The sequence below is a fragment of the Etheostoma cragini genome, chromosome 2 (assembly GCF_013103735.1).
Source record: "Etheostoma cragini isolate CJK2018 chromosome 2, CSU_Ecrag_1.0, whole genome shotgun sequence".
NCBI lineage: Eukaryota > Metazoa > Chordata > Actinopteri > Perciformes > Percidae > Etheostoma > Etheostoma cragini.
The window spans coordinates 20,624,970-20,631,555 of NC_048408.1; the positions used below are offsets into that span (position 1 = coordinate 20,624,970).

At 38.2% G+C, this 6,586-nt stretch overlaps 1 protein-coding gene and 1 long non-coding RNA gene across 2 annotated transcripts in view; both read right to left on the reverse strand.

Moving 5' to 3' along the window:
- The window catches only part of tusc3 (tumor suppressor candidate 3), a 72,452-nt gene that overhangs the window by 49,269 nt on the left and 16,597 nt on the right, over window positions 1-6,586 (reverse strand). The window lies entirely within an intron of this gene.
- LOC117959860 overlaps window positions 4,017-6,586 on the reverse strand; it is a 10,859-nt gene continuing 8,289 nt past the window's right edge. Inside the window, exon 3 of the long non-coding RNA XR_004660014.1 lies at window positions 4,017-4,029. This is a non-coding gene — a long non-coding RNA (uncharacterized LOC117959860). The remainder of the gene's footprint in view (window positions 4,030-6,586) is intronic.

The following is a 6,586-nucleotide window of genomic DNA, read 5'->3' on the forward strand; positions in this document are numbered from 1 at the left end:
GTGTGGGTGGCTGGGTTAAATTGTTACATTGATAACATAAGACAACTCAATTAACACCACACACTTATTTAAGACTTGTCAGCACTCTAGGTCAATATAACGTGTTTTAATGTAAAATGACTGCTTTTTTAGTCCTATCTATTTCTAGAGTTGTTCTTTAGTGGATTCAACAACAAATGCACAGCTTTAATTGGTTATTTCAATCTCTGCAGGCTGACCAAGACCGTTGTTATGGAGGAAGGTAAGAGTATGTACCTTCACCTTCCCCAGAGAAACATATGGAAGAATATTTTTAACACTGTAGTGACCAAACTACACCAACAGCAGTAATCATTTAAACCATCAACAACTAACGAGTGTAAAATCTAATTACATTTCATCAGTCACAGAACAGGAGTAGAATACAAAGGCTAATTGTTTATTCATTCTACTTGACCTTGTCTTTGCAGATATTATTTCTCAGGGAAAACACATACTATAGCTCCAATTGGATTATGGGGCATCAGTGCAGTTTGACTTTATAACAAAGGCATCCCAATAAAAACTGGGGTTTTAGGATTTTATCTATGTGTCTTTACCAGTCCTACTGTAAAAACAATAGGGAGTGTTGTCGCATACCCAATGGTTGCCTTGGCACCAACAACCAAGAGAAGCATCACTATTACATTTCTATAATAATCCCAGAACACACAAAACAAACAAAATGGTTCTCTCTCTTTTTTTCTTCTTTTTAGTAGCCAAAAAGATGTTATGAAGGGAGCCAACGATTAACTGGCAAAATGCAAAGCAAAACAAATTTGTGTGTAAATTACTTTCCTCAAGGATTTATATTTGTTGGGGGGATTTGATAAAAGCTTACAGCAGTCAACATCAGGTGAAAATTTAATAAAAAGAAGGTGCATCACAGCATTTGGGGAAAAAAGAAAAACAAATGCAGAGAAGTAAGAGAGGCTTTTTCTGTCTCCTGCAGCAAAATAAGTGTTAACCTAAGGTACCAGGGAGGCAACTGTAAGACCCAAGCTATGTTACTACTCCTCAAGGCTTGTGCAATGGATAAACAGTTATGGGATTAATTAACTTTAAACCCAGAGGACATTTGCAAAAAGTTTATTTGTGTCGCAAGTTAGTTTACTAAAGAGTAGTGCTGTCAAACGAATACAATATTTATTCGCATCAATGTCATAGTTAACTCGCAATTAATCACACATTTTTTATCTATAATGTCCCTTGATTTCTTTTTGTCCCATTATATCTTCTCATTTTAATTCTCTAATCAACATGGAAAAGTGAGAAAAAAAAATGGAAAAGCTTGCTTTGTGCAAATGTTTTTTTTTATTGAAAAAAACATTGGCATATAGCCTCCTGTAGTGTTCAATTTCACACGTAGCATTCTCACTTGGAGCAAATAATCTCTCACACAGTGTAACACTGTCCATCAATAAAAGGGTAAACAAATACTTTGACAAGGGGGAGAATACTCATCAGTGGTGTGCTTGGCCATCAAGTGGTATTTCAGACGTAAATGTAGGAAACATGTTACCATGAAGTCTTTTCATGCCTTACTATCTTTACTTCATCTCACTCTGAAGTAGGCTAAAGTAAAAGAAAAAAAAAGTTCTTTATCAAGTTGTCACTCGGGGAAGAATTATCCGTGAGTACTTGAGTAATCACACAAACTCAAGGCTCTGCATGTTTGGGGTGCCACTCTCACTGTGCCTGTGTGTGCAAAATAAGTGTTCATCTACCTGATTAAGTATTATCTTAAAACACGTATATGGTGTGTTATTAGAAAATGAGAAAATCAAATTTAGCATTCAGCTTGCATTGTGAGGTACCACGGGTCAGCTGTGTGTGGTTGTGGTCAGTTTAATTTAGCAGCACTGCAGAGAAATAAGAAAAAGAGGGACATCTTAATGTACCACCACATCCTTTTTACAGGGGCGCTGTGGCTCAGTGGTAGAGCGGTTGCCTGCCAATCGGAAGGTTGGGGGTTCAGTCCCTGGTCCTGCAGTCCCATGTCAAAGTGTCCTTGGGCAAGACACTGAACCCCTAGTTGCCCCTGATGCTGTGCATTGGAGTGTGAATGTGTGCGAGTGTTTATCTGATGGCAGGTGGCACCTTGTACGGCAGCCTCAGACACAGTGTTTGAATGTGTGTGAATGGTGAATGTTTCCTGTAGATGTAAAAGTGCTTTGAGTAGTCGTTAAGACTGGAAAAGCGCTATAGACATTTACATTTAATCCATATTACATAAATACAATAAATGCAGTCAAGGTGGAAACACTAAAAAGGGTATGTTAGAAAGATATGGTAAATTTTGAGCGACAAGAAGGAAAGTTAGTCACATGGAAAAATTCAGTAACCCAAAATCAAATATGAGTTTAAAAGAAAGCTAAGACCTAGGTGAGCATACCTCAATTCTGCAATATTTTCTCACACACACACACACACACACACACACACACACACACACACACACACACACACACACACACACACACGTTAAGCTTATTACAGTGCTAATCTATTTTAATATAATCATGGCCAAGTTGCCACCAACCTCCATAAACAGCCAGGGTATGAAGTCAGTTTTCCCTTTGAGCTAAAGTTATAAGGTACAAATATAATACTTCCTGTCTAGGCTTCACAAGCTTCACACCAGTCCGTTAATTGTAATGATTTCACAGTGAAGGATGTACTGTATGGCTTCCTGTAGCCTTCGTCAGCAAATATAGCAACAGCTAAGTGAGTAAAGGTAGGCCTAGGATATGAATATCTTCCTGAGCTGTTGTTTTCAGATGCTTTTTTTTTTCCCAGGTACAGAGTAGGGGTGCAAGATATATCGACTCAATATTGTTATTGCAATATATCAAAAGTGTGGCAATAAGTATGCAATATTTTGTTTATTTTTTTGGAGCGATGCGTCCTGTCCGTTGACTCTGTGGCTTAGTTGTGTTTGATTTATAGCCCGCTTAAAACGCTACAATTATCAAGTTTCATTGGCTAGTTATCCATGTCACTTGCACGTTAATGCAAGGGTCCACTACGTGACAAACCCTACGGAGCGTACCACGCGTGTGCATATTTCAACAGAGTGACAGTATAAGTTAAGAAATAGATAACAAAATGGAACAAATCAGAAAAGAGGAAGAAAAGGTGTGTTCAGTTCTCTTTATATATATTTATACTGTCCAACCAGTACAACATGTCCTGTTCTGCAGACATGGTCCTTATTTATTTATTAATGTTGGACCAGTGTGAGATGAAATAAACCTTGGATGTAAGAAAACTTGATTGGTTTTGATATGAATCTAGTTTTACTCGTTTTCCCATAAGAGCTTTAATTTTACATTTAAAGATATTTAAATTGATAAAGCAATATTCATAATTGACATTGCAATCTCACAATTTGTCAATATCGTGCAACCCTAGTACAGAGGGTAGACTAATCTGAATTCACTGCTTTTGCCAACAGTAATAATAATAGTAATAAGAATTGTAGTTAAAAAAGGGAAGTTTAAAGGTGCTATAAGCGATGTCTAATGTGTTTTTGGTTACAACATTTATTGTCACATACAGCAAAAATCTCCACTCCATCTGTGAACTGCCTGTCCCCAGAACACACGGCCTCTGTAGACAGCCCAGAGTCTACAAACACCAACAAAAGCAAACTGTGCTCACCTGCACCACGAAGCAAACAAAATGTGTTCCAGCGTTCCAACCAATAACCGACAAGAATGAGTTGGGTGTGTGTGTGTGTGGGGGGGGGGGGTGAAGTAATGTCACCCAACATCACTTGGAGCTCCTTTAAGATAAGACAGAGAGACACGTGGTGAGTGCTGGCTAAAGCAAAAGATAGAGACAATGTGAGAGTGAGGGACTTGGGCTCAGTAAAGGTCATGAAGTTGCGAGCCTTCCAGACTACCAGGTCCAGTTGCCTTCCCCTTTTTTGCTTCCAAGGCGTGCAGTGTGTTACTACGTTGTGACCTTTAGCTCTGAACCCTCCATTCACACCAATCTCTCTCTTTCCTTTAGCTTAATGTACCTGCAGACTGTGCCAATCTCCCTGCAGTGATCATTTTTAGTGGTCAAAGTCAGGGCCGAGATGTGACATATAAGCATATTACAGAAATCCAAGTGTAATTGGCCTAGTATGCTACCTCATTAGCCTTTGGAAGTAACACTAGTATTAGTGCCTAATAACTGTGAGCTTAATGTGCTTCTAATTAGGCTTGTAAGCCATTCACCATTTATTATTTGCTTCTGCTTAGGTGAGCATTCAGTCTCAACAGACCTATTACACATGGAGGAAAAGCAGCTTTTGATGCACTTCTGAGGAGAACTTCCAAAAATACCTTAAGTATACCTGACACACTAACTACCCACATGGCCTTAAAAGGGAAATTTACCCCAGGTAAATTTGCTGCCTAGAGATATACACAGAGTGTGGTATATAATATTAGATATTTCCTGTAAAAAATATGTTGGAACATTTGATGGACAGCTGAAAATGTAAAGATAAAGATTTTTAATCTTATATTCCAGTATGTGTTTATGTTTCACAGAGTCTAGTCTGTCGGTCTCATTTATTTTTGTGTCCCTCAAAAGCTATTTTTCACCATGAAAGTTAAGATATATTAAAACATAAATAAAAGTAACTTACTTGCATATATGGTTTTATTTATTCTATTCAAACCATTATTTCATGGCCACATTTTAAGCTTTGGTCTGACAAGGAAGTGCTAGATTAGTTCAATGACTCACCCAGATGAGTTTTTCTCTCCCCCACAAAGAGAAAGTATTACTAATTTAAATATGCAGAGAAAACAGTGATTACTCATATAGTTGCCTTAAAATAGAATTTTACCTAAGGTAAATATGCTGCCAAAAACTATGAGTGGTTGGGGGAAAAGTAAGGCTGTCACACATAGTTATTTTCCATGAGCAATAAATCTGACACAGAGGAGGATGACAGGCACCCCAGGATGATATGAAGCATTGCTTTCTGTTGATAAAAATTGTTAAAAACTTTGAGCTAAGAGAACAGCATGACATCCTATGAAAATGTTGTATGACGACCACTAGACACTTGAACTGACATTTTATCACAACCTTGGTATGATAATTATTTAGACCTGAATATTTTATTGCCTGGAAAGAAATGCATGCAATGCTTGGATCCCATGTCCAAGTACTCTGAATGCAGCCTTACACAGTGTTTCTTCGTAAGACTATAGTTGTTTATTGACCAACATATTACATATTTTCATATTTTCACATCTCAAGTCAGTTTTTAGCACCAACTTAATGTAGGGGCTAATGGAATCTGTGTTTTAACTTTTCATGACATCTTTTTAAAAAGGCCCAGAAAACTCCCGTATTTGAACTGGCATTCCACAGCCCTGCCAGCTAGCCCAGGCTCCGAGCCATCTTATACGTTCTAGCTTGGTTTATTGTGTATATTAACTTAACTTAATGGTGCCAGCAATCTGTCGCCAGGCCACCAACAAACGTCAAAGCAAACTTGCCACTGGTCTTAACAACTTTTCTGATGGAAACCCTGCTTTCAGTTTATAGTAACAGTAATGGAAATTCTTCTAGCCCAGCAAGCTACAACAGTCTTACCACCAACTGCAAAGTGGTGTCAGTCTCACTAGGGAAATGGTGAGCTAGTTGCACTAATCATATCGTGCTCTGAGCTCGGCTGGTGAGACAAATTGGCTGGTCAATAATCTAAACAGATAGGAAGGGGACAGACCAACGGTTGCTCAGTTGAAACAAGGGGTACAACAATCATGACAAATCAAGCTCCTCATTAATTACATTATCTTTCAGAAATGGTTCAAAGAGCTCTCTTTTTTTTCTTTTCTTTTTTTCTAACTTTAGTAGAATGAAGGTAGGCTTTCACTTCATTCCAGATATGATTTACTGTAGCCATCCTAAAACACTAACTGAACGATTTTCCTAGTCTCCCGTTTCACTCTCCACAGTGCGGTCTTTGGGCAAAAAGTCCCATTGTGAGATTGATAACAGTTAGCTAGCTAGCCTGTTATGTTTCTTGTAATCTTAGCCAAAGTTATATAATTCTAACCTTGATTTGGGTGACTTAGAATAAAGTTAACATTTTGACAATAAACTACATCAACACAACAGTATGTGGAGCTAAAGTGGACGTGCCCAATGACCTCTGAATAGTTCTACTTGTTAAATTGCAATGTGAGCGGCAGTCAACTGGGTGCATTGTGTCGACAGGATTATTAAAAAAGGCAACCGCGACTATATTGTGGGTCTGCCCTATTTCTGATACCGTGGCGGCAGAAATTTTGCCATGGCAGATCACAATAAAATCAACATAGAGAAAACACTGTCTTCAAAAGAAATAATATCCTCTCCCTAGCTCCTGCGTGCAAAAGTTGCCAAGCGACACCATTTTTTGAACATAGTCATAGCCATTAGGCAATGGCTTGAATGTAATGTATGTCCATTAATATAAAAGAGTTGCACATTATAGGTTTAATTATGCAGTGGACTGATCAAGTTAAGCAGAGATAACTTAGAATGTTAAGTTTCTATATGAGGGGGGGGG